Genomic DNA, 17,508 nt, shown 5'->3' with positions numbered 1-17,508 from the left:
ACTCTAGAAAAATGGTACAGAGGAACTAATTTGCAGAGAGCAAACTTACAGACATCAAGGGCGGGGGCGGGGGGGGATGAACTGGGAGATTGGGATTGACATATATATACTTCTATGTATAAAGCAGATAACTAATGGGAACCTGCTGTATAGCTCAGGAAACTCTATTCAGTGCTTGGTGGTAACCTAAATGGGAAGGAAATCTAAAAAAAGAGGAGATATTCGTATATGTATAGTTGATTCACTTTGCTGTACAGTAGAAAGTAACACAATATTGTAAAGCAACTATATTCCAAAAAAATTTTTAAAAGATAGAGTCTCAGTCTGATGATACAGTGTCTTTCACAACTCCAATACCTGGCAAGCTTCCCTTTTAAGAAAAAGAGATCAGGTACAGGTTCAAACCTATCAGCTAGGGACTGATAACATAATTTTGCTTCCATTGGCTTTTGCCAACAATTGAGAAGTGGGAAACGGCAGAGAGCACACCTATGTGAACGGCAAACTAGAAAGACAGCAGGCTCATGACTGTAGTTTGAGAAACCCCGATTGAACTTGGTGCCTGAGATGTCTTAGATGTTAACAAACATGTGTTGAGCGAATAGTTGAGAAATCCGACGGGCAGAAGAATGAGAGAATGGATGAGTGAATGATCATAATGACAGGCTCTCCTCTACTTCCCTACCTCCTGTTCTGTCCTTGGCCAGAGAGGATTCGTCTTTGAGTGGATGAGAGGAGAGCATTTGCTGGAAAGGAGGTATCAGGGGACGTGGGAAAGTCAGTCCAGAAGAGAACTCTCAGCTTCTGTCCAGGTGCCCATCTCCATGTAGGAAGCCTCCTTAAGGACCAGGCCCTGGGAACCCCCAGGGGAAGGCATGGAGGACAGTGGGAGCTTTACCACCAGGCACCCATTTCTGCCTTTTTAGTGGGTGTATTGCAAATTTCCTGGGGAAATCACCTCTCCAGGATTCTTAGTCCGTGTACTTAGTTGGGGAGTTGATTTCAGCCGAGCTCTAGAGATAGACATTTGATGTGGGCCTGACCAAACCCCATTCTATGCCCCTGAATGTTGACTCCTGGTTCAGAGGCAGGCAAGTGACCCTTCTTTATGAGCCAGTATGATTAGATCCCAGGACTTCTGTCTGAGCCATGAAGGAAGAAGATTCTTTTTGTACTTGTCTTGAATCCTAGAAGCCCGTCATGTGGAAACTGACAAGGAAGTCAAGAGGGTAGCAAATGCAGTCAGGAGACAGATAGAACCCAAGACCTGAGGGCAGTACCGGAGCCTTGGAGCTGACAGCCTCTCCTCCTGGACCTTCCCAGTACATCCCAAATCCACCCCTATAGTATTTAATGTCCAGCGCGGCTGAGGGCCACCACCTCCTGGAAGACCGACCTGGAGAAGCAGGTATTAAGCAGCACAGGTGAAGAGCTGACATTTGGAGGGGCTTGCAAGATGGGGCCTGTGTCCTTTCTGCAGGTTAAATGTTGACTACTGCTTTGAGGAAGCAAAGGCACTAGGGAGGATGCTTCTGGTCACCGAGTTAGGGCTGGTGCAGCTCCTGGTCCAGACCAACTCTTCCAAAAGCAGGAGGGTTTGGAAGAGCCTGGCCCAGTGGGTAGGAGGTTGTCAACCCCACTCCCTGCTCTGCCTTCTGTCTGCAAACAGAAGCAAAGGAAAGAAGAGCCAGTTAAATCCGGCGGTGGCTGCGGGGGTGGGGGGTGGGGGGTGGGGGCAGCGGTCACACTCCTTGAGCTACAGGCCTGTGCTGGGGGCAAGGCTGCTTGGCAGAGTGGAATGGGAGGCAGCAAGCTTTTACAGAGAAGAGGAAAAGGGGGTCTTTGAGCTTCATGTTGGAAAACATTTAAACCAGAGCAAACAAAATGAAAATAATATCCTCCCTAGGGACTTCCCTGGTGGTCCAGTGGCTAAGATTCTGCTCGCCCAATGCAGGAGGCCCAGGTTAGATCTCTGGTCAGGGAACTGGATCCCACATGCCACAGCTAAACTAAGACCTGGTGCAGCCAAATACATATTTTTTTAAAAAAAAGCAAAACACCTCCCCAGTTTTGTAAGGTAGGAGATGCTGTATACAGAAGGAGCGGTCAGGAGGCTGGCTCAGAAACAGGTGTGCATGGGAAGACCTGGGCAGGGGTGCCAGAAACCTAGGCGGCTAAGAGCACCTGCCCTCTGTGAGTGAATGAATGACTCTGCAGGGCCCTGTGACAGTCATGGGGCCTCAGAAGCAAAAGGGCTTTTAGAAAGCATCATGTCCGGGCCTCCCACTGTGGAGAAGAGGAAAACGACAGAGGGAGTGAAAGTGACTTGGCTATGGTCACTCGATGGTAGAGCTGAGAGGAGGAGCCAGCTCATTGCTCCAGTCACCAGTCCTAGAACTCAGGTCATGTCTGTTAGCCTCTCCATACCTCAGTTTTCTCTGTAAAATGGGAATAACAGTAGTCCCCCCCTCATGGGAGGACTGGGAGGCTCACAGGACACAGAATATATAATACTGGGCAGTCGCTCAGTCATGTCTGACTCTTTGCAACCCCATAGACTGCAGCACGCCAGGCTTCCCTGTCCTTCACCATCTCTTGAGTTTGCTCAAACTCATGTTCACTGAGTTGATAATGCCATCCAACCATCTCATCCTCTGTTGCCCCCTTCTTACCCTGCCTTCAATCTTTCCCAGCAGCAGGGTCTTTTCCAGTGAGTCAGCTCTTTGCATCAGGTGGCCAAAGTATTGAAGCCTTAGCTTCAGCATCAGTCCTTCCAATAAATATCCAGGGTTGATTTCCTTTAGGATTGACTGGTTTGATCTCTTTGCTGTCCAAGGGACTCTCAAGAGTCTTCTCCAGCACCACAGTTTGAAAACATCAATTCTTCAGCATTCAGCCTTCTTTATGGTCCAACTCTCAAATTTGTACATGACTACTGGAAAAACCACAGGGCTTCCCTGATGGCTCAGACGGTAAAGCGTCTGCCTACAATGCGGGAGACCCAGGTTCGATTCCTGGGTCGGGAAGATCCCCTGGAGAAGGAAATGGCAATCCACTTCAGCACTCTTGCCTGGAAAATCCCATGGACAGAGGAGCCTGATAGGCTACAGTCCATGGGGTCACAAAGAGTCGGACACAACTGGCTGACTTCACTTTCACTTTCACTGGAAAAACCATAGCTTTGACTATACAGACCTTTGTTGGCAAAGTGATGTTTCTGCTTTTCAATACACTGTCTGGGTTGGTCATTAGGTCTGGCATTTGGGAAACAGTTGAGGCTCGTTAGCTATTAGAATTTTCAGACTACTCAGGAACCTTCCACCAGGAAAGAAATTCCTTCCCACATCCCCAAGCAAAGAATCCAAACTGAAGTTTGGGGACTAGTCACCTCCAGCCCCTCTCCCAACCAGATTCCTTCCAGGCCACCTTCAGGAAGGGCCCTTTCCTGAGTGGGTCAGTTCTGTCTTTCTTTGTGTTTCCCAAGTGGACCCTAACCAGGCAATTCCTCCTCCATCCTCCCAGCGCCCAGCTCTCCGGGGGAGCCTCTGCTATTTCCTCCTTGGAGAAGCCCTTGTTTGTGATGGCTGTCACCCCTGGCTGGCAAGTCGGCGACGCTCTCCTCTGGCCATCTGACGTCGAGGTGGGATAAAGGCTGGCCTGTGCTCCCAGCCAAGCTCCCACCCCACCCCGGAACTTGCTGAGAGGTGTACTCCATGAGAGGGACAAAGCTGCGAGGCCCTTCCCTCTGCCAGCAATGCCAGCAGCTCTTCCCATCCGGCCGTGGATTAAAGGAACCTGGGTAAGTGCCCAGGCGGAATAAAGCCTGCAAACATCCTGGGGACGTGCCCCTCCTTGGCAGGAAGACAAGAGAGGGGGTGACGGTGACGGCTTGGGTCTCCCTGAGCAGCACCCTCCCCCCGACCCCATCCCAACAGCGCAGTCACATCCTTTCTGCTCAGGACCAGCCCTGCAGTCCTGAGTGTGCCCGGCACCCATCCCTTCATTACAGCACCGCCCGTCTGTCCCATGTGGCGACAGGAGGACCTCACTCATGAGGATAAAGGAGCTCAGGCTTGCCATGTGTCTGCACCATGCCTGGATACAGCAGGCGCTCAAGACTCTCTGGTGAGAGGTATGTTGAATGCTTAAGTCACCACTGCCTGAACATCACTCCTCTGACGCTCCAGACCAGGTTAGATCCCAGCCTGAATTTCAGTGACTCACAGTGTTCCCCTGGAGATGGTGACCTCCCCAGGGGTAGGCGCCAGGACAGTTCAGACCGCTGCAATATCCCCAGCAGACAGTGCCCAGAGTGAGGCTGGAGTGTATGGTGACTATGCATATATAGGGATTTGATCTGGGGACTGATTTTGCTTGGCAATGACTTTACTGAAAAATCGCCATCAGATTTCACCCAGGCTAATAAAAGAAATGGAGTCCCATGTGGATTCCTTTGCCCTGCCTTGATGCTTGAGTGGAGGGTGTACTTGGGGAAATGAAGCCTATGTTCAAATCAGGCCACAAAATGACAGCATGGCAAAAAGGGGGTTTTTAGATCTACTTTAGCAGGGGACCCACAAACAGGTCCCAACAGAGTGTGCAAGGACTTCACAGGACCTTTATCTCATCAGTAGCATCTCAACAAAAGGTGTATGGAGACCCTGGAATCCGGGGCACTCAAGTCTAGGCTCCCTCTCCAGGCAAGACAAAGGTGGGCACTGGGGGAGGCAAATGGGAAGTTGGGAAAGTACCCCAACATGGTGGGCTGAATATGCAGTCCCCGTGGAACTGCTTCCCTCTGCCCCAGAGGGAGCGTGGCTCAAACCTGTTAAATCAAGAACTCCCCGCATCCCAGGTCCCAGGAAACAATGCTCAGCCCAGGGCTCCAAAGCTACCATCTGACCTAGGGAGGACTTGGCCTTGGCCCTTAGGGAGGACCCTTGTCACTCAGTAGCTGGTCCAGCGAACTGGGGGTAATGATCAATGCCTGGGGGTGATTTCAGAGGACCCCATCAGGAGAGGAAGGAGCACTCTGAACATAAGCCCAGTGTCACAGATCCAAGCACTCTGCACAGCACCTCTTACCCTACATCTCCACTCCCTATTGCTGCTGCCCTGGGACTCCCATGAACATTTAGAATGTGTGGCCAGTGCCCCCCAGTCAAAGGAAAAGCATTTGGGGCCAGGAGAGACATAGTGTCTGACTTAACCACACGGCACCGCTAAAATCCTTTTAGAGGGACTCACCATCCATTGTCACGTTAAAAAAATTAGGTGCGTTTGGCAATCACTTCTAAACCACCACCAATTTATGGAACAGTCACTTGAAAAGCATAGCAAACCTAGGCCATGGGAGGTCCCCAGCATTTTAACTAATTCTAACTTGCTGCACAGGTTTCTCAACAATGGGAAAACGAAGCCCTTTGAAGCCAGCTGAATTCCTTTGCTCAGAGCCAAACAGGAGGAATTCCAGTGCATTCTGGGTATATTGATTCTCACGACAAGGATTCCGGGCATGCCCATGGCATGCAAGGTGTGTGTGCTGCCTCTTTGCAGTGTTTCTGCACCTCCAAAATATAGATTCCTAGCCTAACTGGAGCCCTGATGGTATCAGTCCACTAGAACTTGTCCTTCCCATGCCCTTTTCCTTTCTGCTTACAAAGGACACAAGGCACCTACCTGATTAATTTCAGGAAGGGAACTGGAGAGTCAGGGTGGTGGCATCTAAGCCTTCAGGTCCAAGGCTCTTGAAGGTGTGTGCCTCCCTTGGCCACGGGGTTCTATTAAGAGATGGGTCAGTCATTTCTCCCTGCCAAGGTGCTGTTGGGATAGTCTCTCACACCACAGAGTCCTGAATGCTGGCAATACTCTTGTTCCCAACCTTGAGGTGGTTCTCCTTTCTGCTGTAACCTTGTTTACGTTAGACCCTGGACTTGGATGTGGAGTGTCATTAACGTTGTGAACTGCATGCAGCTCCATGGGAAAACTCAGCCACAGATGAGTAAAAAAATTCTGGTGAAAATCATGAACAGCAGTACTCGGTAATAACAGCAACACCTACAGTAAACTCCAGGCACTAAACCAAGCTCCTTACCTTAACTATCTCGTTTTAGCTTCATTAAAAACCCTATGAGTTAGGGGTTATAACATTGTCCTTTTACATAGGTGGGAAAAACTGAGACTCTGACGATGATCTTGTCAAAGGTCACACAAATTATACCAGTAAATACTGAGATTTTAACTCAAATGCTGGGCACATGTCTGGCAGTCCAGTGGTTAAGCCTCTGTGCTCCACTGCAGAGAGCACACGTTTAGTCCCTGGTTGGGGAACTAAGATCCCACATGCCATGTGGCGCAGCACCCCCCGCCCCAAAGATACAAGTGCTCTGACTCCACAGCCCACACTCTTAATCATGAGAAACTGGATATTATCTCAATATCTGCACACAGAGGGGCTTCTCAGGTGGCTCAGTGGTAAAGAACCAGCCTGCCAGTGCAGGAGACACAAGAGATGTGGGTTCAATTCCTGGGTCAGGAAGATCCCCTGGAGGAGGAAATGGCAACCCACTCCAGTATTCTCACCTGGGAAATTCCATGGGCAGAAAAGCTTGGGAAGCTACAGTCCATGGGGTTGCAAAGAGTTGGACATGATGGAGCACAGCATAGGGCAGGGTATGTAGAAGGCCAATTTGGGAAGCAAGAGTCATCATGATCTGAACATTTAACCCAGGAACTGAGCACTTATAAAATCAGTCCCTACTCAAATATCACTCCCCACCTAACATCCGTGTCCAGCACAGACCTTAACATTTCAAGTCAGCAACCTACTGGGTTAGTTGGATGTTGACAAAGTGATGCAAATATACCACACAGCATCTGAAGGGGAAATAACTACTATTCTGAATAATGCAGCATTTCATGACGTCAGTGAAAGGGATTTGGAAGAACTAGCAGAGTTACACCCAAGGAATGGCAAAGTCCCTGGGTTAACAAGTGAGCGGAATATCCAGCAGGATGAAGAAGGGGAATATCCAACAGGTTCTTCAGAACAGGAGAGCTTGGATGACAATAGGGATCTGATGAGACTCTTGGGAAATTGCTGGAGCTCTTACCAATATTTTGCAAAAATGAGCTTTCTTATACATCTGCCGGGAAAGTTAAATGGGAGGAGAAAGCTGTGCCTTATAGCTATTGTTAACCATGTCGAAACAATTACATAAAAAATAAATCAACACTTTATTTGTACTAAGAACTGGGGCATGGTTGCAGCTGCAACTTAAATTTTGTTAACCACAACATAAAATCCACTTATGGTCCAGACTGTTTGTTTTTTGTCCAAATAAAGACCTACTAAAATCTTTCCCCCTCAATATCCACTATAAATTTAATCTCTGTTTTAAGTAGTTTCTCTTCTAAGTGAAATCTCTCCTTGAACTAGGAATCCCTGTGCTCCTATGTCAAGCCCTGCTGACCTCCTGCCATGGGAGACCCATCGCCAAGAGCTGAGCAATAATCTCATAGCCTCAGAGAGGCAGAGAGCGCCTCACTCTTCAGAGAACTTTCCCATCAACTGTCTCATCGAATGCCTTCCAGAACCCCAGAAACAAAGTAAACTGGGTCCTGGTACTCCACACGCATATACCCACTTCACAGTTTACAAAACGGATCACTCCTACAATCTCACCTTGACCAACAGGAACACTGTGCCAGGCAAAAATAACACTCACATTACTCGTGAGAAATGGAGGTTTAGATCAAAAGAACATGCTCGAGGTCCCCTAACTCACCGGTGACAGCTTCAGGATGAAAATCCAGCTTTAAACCTCTTATTCTTTCCCACATGACACCTGGTTCTCGCAAACTTAGAAGGACAAGTGAAAATTCTGCTGGCTAATGAACAGTGTTTCAGGCCAGAGAAGTCTTTTGAGAAACTATCTGCTTTAGAACACCCAGACATATCTCCTTTCCTTTCACAGAAACAGCCCAAAGTCTTAAAGCAGAACAGTGACAATGAACACATTGCCACTGCTTTATAGGGACTGTTCCAGGTGGAAGAAAAAAAAAAGAACCAGAGGAGCTCTAATTCAAATGCTTATCAGAATTACCTTGGAATTTTTTGAAAAATACAAATGCCCAGGTATTGCTTTTTTTTTCCTCCAAAGCTCCAGCTGTGTTTCTAATGAGCAGCCATGTTTAAAAACAACTGGACTCTACAATGACCTTTTACTTTTCTCTAGGTTGTTTCACTTTTTCTATTTCATATTCAGTGCTCCCATTTCATTTAGTTCCTGTTCTCCAATTTTTCCATCTCTGTTGTTTTTTTTTATGTTCTTTCTCAAGCCTTTAACAGGCATAGTAGAAAAACTTTTGTATACATATGTAAAAACAGTATGTATAATGTATATATTTTAGAAAACTTGTGAATTTTTGCCTAAGAAATTTATGACACTTTGATTCCACTTGCTTGACTTGGTGTGAATACAACGTCAGATTTCTAATTTTAAAAAATAGATATGTCACAAGCAACAGATGTTTACTGTATAGCACAGGGACGTATAGTCAGTATCTTGTAATAACCTAGAGTGGAAAATAATCTGAAAAATAATATATGTGTACATGTATAACTGAATCACCTTGCTGTACACCTGAAACATTGTAAGTCAACTATACTTCAATAAAATATATATGTTAAGAAAGGAAATGCTTAGGACGCAGGGGCCTTGCAAGCCACTTGCAGGCAAAGGTAGCAGTGTTCTCAGATTCCTAGCTATGCCAAAGGAGAAGCACATGAATTATTAAGAAATGCCCACCAGTGGAAGACTGAGTCTTCTGTTTGGGTGCTGGCAAAACCTCTGAGGACGAGGAAGAAACACACCTGGTCACCAACATCTTTGCAACCAGTTGTGTGCTGCTGCTAACAAGCACCTTGGCTCTGTGACCTTGGGAAAGTTACTGCCCCCTGGGAGGCTCAGTTTTTCTCATCTATGAAATGGGGATCAACACTCACACCTGTTTGAAAAGCATATGAGATAACATGAGACATACAGTGAGCCCCGTGCTAGCTTCGTAGCAAAAGCTCAAAGCACAGAGGCTGATCATGACCACAGCCACGTGCCGGGCAGATGACAGCACTCGATAAATGTTAGGCCTCTCCACCAAGAAGGTATTTCTATGTCCCCTATCAAGGGGGCTCCATGACCTTCAAAACCATGACTACAGGTTTGTGCAAGCAGAAGAGGGGATTAAGATTGGGCAAGTCAGGGACAGGAGTCTCATCCCTGCAGTGGGAGGTACATGCAGGGCCCCTTGTTCACAGAACAAGAGAACCAGTCATTCCTTGGAGGGTACAACAGGGAGAAATTGCTCAGCATTGGAACTGAAACGCCGTTGCTTCTTGCCTGGCCCGGGGCACGGGTTCTTGGCAGCGGGCACCTGAATAAGCCTGACTGTCCAGAGGGCGGCAGTGCTCAGGGGCTCCACACAGTGCCCTCGATCCATGCACAGCATGGTCAGCTCTTGGCCACGCCTGCACCCACTTGTTCTCGGCTTCCCATCCCTCACTGGTTTCCTTAGCTGAGTTTCTTGGGCTTTTCCTCATCTACCCTTTTGAGTTCTTCCAGAGGCCCCTCCTCCCTGCAGCAGAATCTGGTCCCTGTGTCCCTTTCCTGCCTCAGTGTCTTGACCTCTGAAAGCCTTCCCCAAACCCTTGGCCTGCCGGCAACCACATCAGGGTTAGCCTTTTCAGAAGCTGTGCAACTTTCAGTGCCTCCACTAAGTCTCCGGGAATCTCCTTCTGCCTGAACCTGTCAGCACAAACTGAAGCCCATACCTAATTTTACTTTGTGCATCACTGGCTGAACTGCAAGAACCTCTGAGGCAGGGCCTGTGGCATCTGCCTCTGGGGTTCACCCTCAGTCCCTAAAACTGTGACTCAGACCCCACCGAGTGCCTGCCACGTGCCTGCTCAGCTACTGATGCCCTGAGTCTGGCTCAGTGATTCTCCCCTCCAAGATCTGTGCCCTGGTTGAGCTCCATCAGCCCTAGAAACTATTAGCATGATCTGTTTCCCCTCTCCCTTCCTCGGCTCCACACAATTCAGAGGAAAAGCAGGCCAGCTGGACTGGAGCTGCGTCTGATCTTCCCCACATCTGAAAGTCGCTCACAGCAGACCCCCACGGTTCCCCACTCGCCTCCACCGACACGCCCTCATGCAGAGGGGTCCCTTCCATAGTCTGATGAAGCACTTGGATCCAGTGCCCTGGGAACAGGGAGCTGCTTCCTCCCATCAGTTAGTCTTAGTGGCTCAGTTGGGTCCAGCTCTTTGTGACCCCGTGGAATATAGCCCACCAGGCTCCTCTGTCCCTGGATTCTCCAGGCAAGAATACTGGAGTGGGTTGCCATGGCCTCCTCCAGGACTTCCTCCCATTACACAGGTTGGAGTCCGACCCTGGCAGGGAGCAGTGGGGCTATGAATGAGCCTGGTGGTCACAGTTAACTAATCCCACGTAATCTCTGCCCACCTGGAAAAAAGGAGTAAGAGAGGACAAGGGCTTTCTTCTGCCGCCTGTGAGTGAGTCACCCGTTTTCTTCTCGGCTCACTTAAGAAGGGGTTGGGGGGGACCTGGTTGGCCAAACCCTCAGCAGGCGTATTTATCTGGTGACTGACAAGTTCTTTTTTCCCCAACCCAGTTCTCATCAGCACATGACCCCTGGACCCCTTTGAAGAGGAATGGCTCTTCTCCCCCACGTGAAAGGACAGTTATTGGGAGAGGAGGAGATGAAAACCACCACCCCAGGTTTAGATCTGAAGCATCTCAGCCTTTTGATGTTTCAGATGAGAGGTGGGGACTGAAATCTGGGTCTCCCCGACTGAGTGAGACAGCAGTACTATCCGACAGCGGGATGTGTTCACGCCTGGTGCTTGAGCTGGAGGGAGTTTTCTCAGTCAGCACTGTCCCTGGGACTTGACATCCATGGAGCCCTGAGCTGACTAAGAGGGCTAAATAAAAGCTAAGTAAATGCCTGGCCTCTGAAGGATATATGCTCAACTGGCCCTACCCTGGAGGGCTTGCACCCATTCAAGGCTGCCCTTCCCTTCCCTCCATCTCTGCCTGGTTAGCACCTCTGCCTCCTGCAGCTCTCAGCCTATGAGGGCATGCAGCCTTAGCCTTAACCCCCAGCAAGGACACATCCCAGGGCCTGCCAGCCCACCCACCAGAACCCGGAACTCCACTGTGCCAGCTGTCACACTAGCTGCTCTGTGCATCTTTGCTTTATTGCACTGCGGTCTCCCAGTAAGCTTCATAAGGGCAGAGGTGTGTCTGTCCGCTTTGTTCTCCTGGTCTCTCTCGCTCTCCTGGCTCCTTTCATAGTCGTTGCTACATAGGAAGCTCTCCATGGAGCTTCCTCTGGGGCTCGGGTGCCTGAATTCTGGTTGCAGCTCTGTTATACCCTAGCTGTGGGGCCTAGGCAAGTGACTTAACCTTTCCAGGCCTCAGTTTCCTTACTTGTAAAATGAGGTAAGAGTGGTACCTACCAGGGACTTCCCTGGTGGTCCAGTGGTTAACAATCCACTTTCCGATGCAGGGAACACAGGTTCTACTCCTGGTCTGGGAACTAAGATCCCACGTACTGCAGAGCAACCAAGCCCACGTGCAACAACCAGAGAGCCCACACCCTGCAACTAGGGAAAGCCTGCGGGCTGCAACAGAGACCCAGGAGAGCCAAAGAAAAGGGGTAGGACCTACCGCATATCCAAAATAAATTCAAACTTATATACACCCCAAAGCTTGTAAATGAATATTCATAGCAGCATTATTCATAATAGACAAAATGTTGAAATAACCAACTAGCTATCAACTGATGAATGGATAAATGTAAATCCAAACAGAGGAATATCATTTGGCAATAAAAAGAATTAAGCACTGACACAGGATTTAACAATTTGAATGAACCTTTGAAAACTTTAAGTGAAAGAAATAAGACACAAGAATCCACATATGGTTCTATTTATATGGAATGTCCAAAATAGATAAATCTGTAGAGACAGAAAGTAAATTAGTGGCTGCCCAGGCTTGGAGAAAGGGTGGGAAGAAATTGATGGGGTGATCACTAAGGGAAGCTGGGTTTCTTTTTGGAGTGATAAAAAATGTTCTAAAGCGACTCGGTGATGGTTGCAGAACTCTATGAACACTTTAAAAGTCATTTAATTGCACACTTTAAATGGCTGAACTGCATGGCATTTGAATTATATCTTGGTAAAGCTGTTTAAAAAAAATCATAGATACTATCATAGTATTGTTTAGGTGATTAAATGTATTACTTGTGAAAGTGTTACCTAAACTAACTGCAGTAACTAATACTCATTAAACCTTGATTATATGCTAAGCACTTTACCAAGAGTACATTGTTTCAACCTCACAGCTCAGTTTAAGAAAATGCTCACACACTTTACAGATGAAGAAACTGAGGCTCGCAGAGATTAAGTAATTCACCTTACGTGGCTGGCAAGCACCAGAAGCAGGCAAAACCCATGTGCTACACCATCACATACAGACAGAGCAAGGCTCCCCAAACCCTGGGGTTCCCTGAACTTGAAGTGGGAAGCCACTTGGCAAAAACTAACAGCACTGACTTCAGATGAGAGCCCTGCAGGCCCTCAGAGCTACTCGCTCGCGCCTTCTCCCCTGTAGGCAGCTAGCTGTGGGGCAGGGCCCTCCGCCCCAGCCCCAGCCCTCTGTTTGGGGGAGTCTGGTCTCTGCCAGGGGCCCGGTGGACCTGCTCTGCTCCCCCCGCTCTCACAGCATCTCTGTTCGTGTAACTCCAGCTGTCTTTACACCTGCCCAGCCACTCTGGTCAAGGATTCCTTGCAGCCCTTGGACCTTCCGAGGCCCAGGATCAGTTTCTTAGCACCTCTCAACACTTTTTTAAAGCCTTTATTGAATTTTTCTACAATATTGTTCCTGTTTTATGTTTTGGTGTTTTGGCCACAGAGCAGGTGGGATTTCAGCTCCCCAACCAGGGATTGAACTCTCGCCCCCTGCATTGAAAGGCAAAGTCTTAACCACTGGATCAGGGGAGTCCCTCAACATTTTTAAAACTGGAAAAATCCTTTCCAATTCACACTTTATAAATCTTAGAGAAATAAACAAGAGCATGCCACTTCCCTGTTACAGGCTTTCCACAGCTTCTCACTGTGTTTAGAATGAAATCCACCCCCCTCTTGCCCAGGTGTGAAGACCCCTCCTGGCTGGCTCCCCAGCCTCCTCCAGCTCCTGCCACTTTGTCCAAGGCTCCCTCTACTCTGCCACCCTGCACATTTCAGATCACTTCAGGAATCACTCCTCCTCTCTCTGCTTGGCTAGGTCCTGGGTCTCCAGACCCCAATTTAACTGTCCTTCCCAGGGAGGGCTTATCTGACCAGAGCCATCTTAATTAGGTCCCCCTATTAATTCTCCACCAGGGCACCATTTTATTTTCTTCCCAGAACTTACAACAATGGGCAGTTATATGCCTGTTTCTTTGTTTGGTCATTTAATCCCTGTTCCCCACCCCTAAATTCCCCATGACGCACACTAGACTACCTGATCCATGTGGGCAGGGACCAGGCCTACATCATGGGTGCTTAACATAGATTTCAGGGTTTCTTTAATTTTTTAAATTAATTTATTTTAATTGGAGGCTAATTACTTTACAATATTGTAGTGGTTTTTGCCATACAATGACATGAATCAGCCACGGGTGTACATGTGTCCCCATCCTGAACCCCCCCCCCCACCTCCCTCCCCATCCCATCCCTCAGGGGTGTCCCAGAGCACTGGTTTTGAGTGCCCTGTTTCATGCATCGAACTAGGACTGGTGACCTGTTTCACATATGGTAATATACATGTTTCAATGCTATTCTCTCAAATCATCCCACCCTCGCCTTCTCCCACAGGGTCCAAAAGTCTGTTCTTTATGTCTGTGTCCCTTTTAACTTATTGCATATAGGGTCATCATTACCATCCTTCTAAACAGGGTTTCTTGACTTTGGCCTTCACCTGGAGCCTCTGCTGACATCTGGGCCCAGATATCTCTTCATGGTATGGGAAGAATTGCTTTGTGCATTATAGGATGCTTGGAAGCATCCCTGGTTTCTAGCCATTAGAGGCACACTCACAGCTGTGACAACCAAAAATGTCCCTGGACATTGCCAAACGTTCCCCGGGACAGGTGGGAAGAGCTGTCAAAATCTTCTCTAGTTACGAATCACTGATGTAGCTGTTGAAAGACGGAAGTCAAAAGTAAAGATAAAAACCATTCATCTCAAGTGCCATATGGTTTGACAGCAGGGTGTTCGGATACTCAGCAGGGCTGTTTACCGCCACACATAAGAATATACGGGGTAAGACTTCCTGGGTGGTCCAGTGGCTAAGACTCCATGTTCCCAATGCAAGGGGCCCTGGTTCCATACCCGGTTAGGGAAGTAGATCCCACATGCCACAACTAAGAGTTCACACGCCGGGATTCAATGCAAGATTCCATCTGAAGATAGGGCTCCATGACTAAACAGTGTTTGAAAACCCCTGACGCGAGTTCAATGTCCTTGTTTAAAGATGATGAAACTGAGGAGCGGAGAGAGGCAAAGTGATCTGATCTAAGACATACAGACTTCCCAGGTCCCCTAGGGGCAGGAAATCAAGGACTTCGCAGGTGGATGGAACTGGGTTTGAATCCTGGTTCTGTTGCCTGATGAAGTTCTCTAAGCCTCAGCTAAGTAATTGGAGAAGTGCGAGTGATCATATCTTCCTCGTCAAGTTTTGTGAAGTTAGGTGAATGGATGTGAAGTACTAGGAAGACTATACCTATACCTGGCCAGGTGCTAGCTGCAACTTGGAGACAGCACAGGCATTAGAACAGAGGCGTGGAAGCTCCTACACAAAGCTGTGTTCGCATACGGGCACTTCCACACCCACCTGTGTGGACGAAGGCAGGTCTTTCAATTCTTTGAGACCTAATTCCTCATCTGTTTAACTGGCATAATAATCTCTCGCTTACAGGTGTGCTGGGAGGACCAGATGAAATGAAGCAGGCGAAGTGCTTAGCACATTTCCTGGGGACAGCAAACACCTGCCATTGTTATCAGCCTGCTTTTTTTTTTTTAAGCGTCTGTGATATCTCGTTTGGGAAACTGCAGCTAGATGTTCTGCAAGTGCCCAGGGAGTATGCTCCTGCAACCTTACCTCCTCCAGGCTGTGCAAGGCCAATAAGTCTTGGAAGGCACGCCTGTACCAGAAAGAAGTAGTTCTGGGTGATGAATGGAGCGTGACTTAAAAGCTCCCACCTCGCAGCTCCCTTAGAAAGAATGTGTTGCATGATTGCCTCTTTTAAGCGAGAGGGGGCAAAAAAAAATACAAGCAAGAACTTCAAGGTCAGGTTCACTTCCCTGCAGGCTCCTCCTGGGCTGAAGTGAAATTTCAAGAATGCAGCCTCTGGGCCCAGTTTACATTCCCACCCTCTCACGTATCCAGGATACCAGAGGGACCTGTCGCATTCCATCCCACCAATCAGCCTCCTCGGTCACATCCTGCTGGGGGCGGGGCCAGCCACTGGCTCTTGGGAGAAGCATCACCGCGTAGCAGGAGGGTCAGCCATTCATTTGTTCCACACGTGTGTTCAGAGCTCATCAGGGCCAGGCACTGAGGATGGAGTTCTATAGAAACGCAGCCTGACCCCTTGCCCTCGGGGAGCTTGCAAGCGCCTCAGAGAAGACAGTCAGTCACACAAATACTGTGAGCAGGTCTATGAAGCTGTAGCATGCAGTGGCATGAGTCGATGACTGTCTATGGGGGTCTGAACTACTCAGCAATGTTAGAGGAGGCTCCTTTGAGTAAGTGACAATTAAGGAGAGAGCCGAAGGGTAAGCAGGCATTAAAAGGTGAAGTGAGGAGGGAAGAAGAGTCCGAGTAGAGGGACTAGTGCTTGCAAGTAATGCAGAGTCGCCAGGCCTTGGCATATCTGTGGTCAGAGTACAAGGCGGGGTGGAGGGGAGCAGGAGGGGGCAGGAGAGGCAAAATCAGGGTCAGACTTTTGTTCCATGTGCCATGCATGGTAGAGCATCAGCGTGTCTTGTTTCTTTCCATTTGTTTTTATTTTTGGCTGTGTCATGCAGCATGCTAGATCTTCCCCGACCGGGGACCCTCTGCATTTGGAGCTCAGGGCCCTAATCACTGGGCCACCAGGGAAGTCCACACCAAAATGCTTTTAATGCAGGGATGGCATGAGCAGACTGAGTTTCTATAAAAAATTATAGATTACATTATATATATATTATATATTAAGATTATCTTGGACAGTGGAGTAAGGAGGGGAGAGAAGCAGATATATCAGTTTGGGAACTATAGTAGCAGTGTCCAAGTCTGCAAAATGATGGACCTGGGCTAATGCGGGGGAGGGGGAGCTGGGGGCTGTGCAGGTGGGGGAGGGGCTGTCCTCTTCCTCCATGTCCCTCTCTTTCTGGAAAGCCCTGGCAGCCACACCAGCATTGATCTCCTTCTAGTCCTTCTAGACTGACATCACATCAGAGCAGCCTCTCTGGGTTGCAAAGATCACAGAGGCACTGCCAGGCATTTGGAATCTGATAACTGATGAACCTGCCCTGGCCATCCATGCATCAGGATCACTCCAGGGAGGAGAAGCCTCCACACTGGGGGCAGGGGCCGGGGCGGTGGGGGTCCCAGCACCTGAGGCACCTAAGTCTGAGGCACATCCTCAGACTGAAAGGCTCTAGAGAGACGGCAAGGATCGTAATGACAAACACGTTTTGCAGGCACCTCTAGTGCAAAATGAACATCCCTCTCCAGCTCTACAAGGAAGTCTGGAAGGAGAGAGTCTGTAGAAGCCTATTTGAGGCTATACACAGGAGAGGTGCTCAAAAAACATCTGAGGAAGCAAGGGGGAAGACAGAAGGGAAAGGCAACAAGTTAGTTAATTAGTGATTTCTCTGAAACCCTGATGAGCCTCAGGGGATGCTTGATCTCCTGACTTGGAGGTAGGGGGAAATACTGGCTTTTAGCCTGGTTAGATGGATAACTGAACCTGGCTGTCTCCCCCGCCCCTGAGGTCCCATCCCCAGAGATCAGGAGGTCAGAAGGTCTGAGATGGGCCTTGAGACTTCAGAGGTACTGCTAGTTAAAAAAAAAAAAAAAAATTAACAAAACTAAAAAAGCCAGAGAAAATATAGTGAAAGTATTAAAACAAAACAACCTGCGAACACAGGAAACGAAAACCTTTCCCCTCCTCACCCATGAATGCAAGCCCCCCAAATAACAGGAAAGTTAAGATTTCCTTCCCAGTTATACACGTGTAGACAACAGATCGGTAGTTGCCTGAGGTGGGGGCAGGAGGACTAATTGGGTAAAGGGAGTCAAAAGGTACAAGCTTCCAGTTATAAAATGAAACAGTCACAGGAAATAATGTACAGCATGGTGACTATAGGTAACAATACCATATTGTATATTTGAAAGTTGC

General features: G+C 48.4%; 1 protein-coding gene across 2 annotated transcripts in view; it reads right to left on the bottom strand.

Annotated features, from left to right (window-relative positions):
• Positions 1-17,508, bottom strand: part of WWC1 (WW and C2 domain containing 1) — a 156,186-nt gene that overhangs the window by 102,125 nt on the left and 36,553 nt on the right. The gene's annotated exons all lie outside the window — the stretch shown is intronic.

This window comes from Ovis canadensis, chromosome 5, assembly GCF_042477335.2.
Source record: "Ovis canadensis isolate MfBH-ARS-UI-01 breed Bighorn chromosome 5, ARS-UI_OviCan_v2, whole genome shotgun sequence".
Classification (NCBI taxonomy): domain Eukaryota; kingdom Metazoa; phylum Chordata; class Mammalia; order Artiodactyla; family Bovidae; genus Ovis; species Ovis canadensis.
Note: the sequence above shows the minus strand (reverse complement) of the source record. Positions and strands in the feature narration are given on the sequence as shown.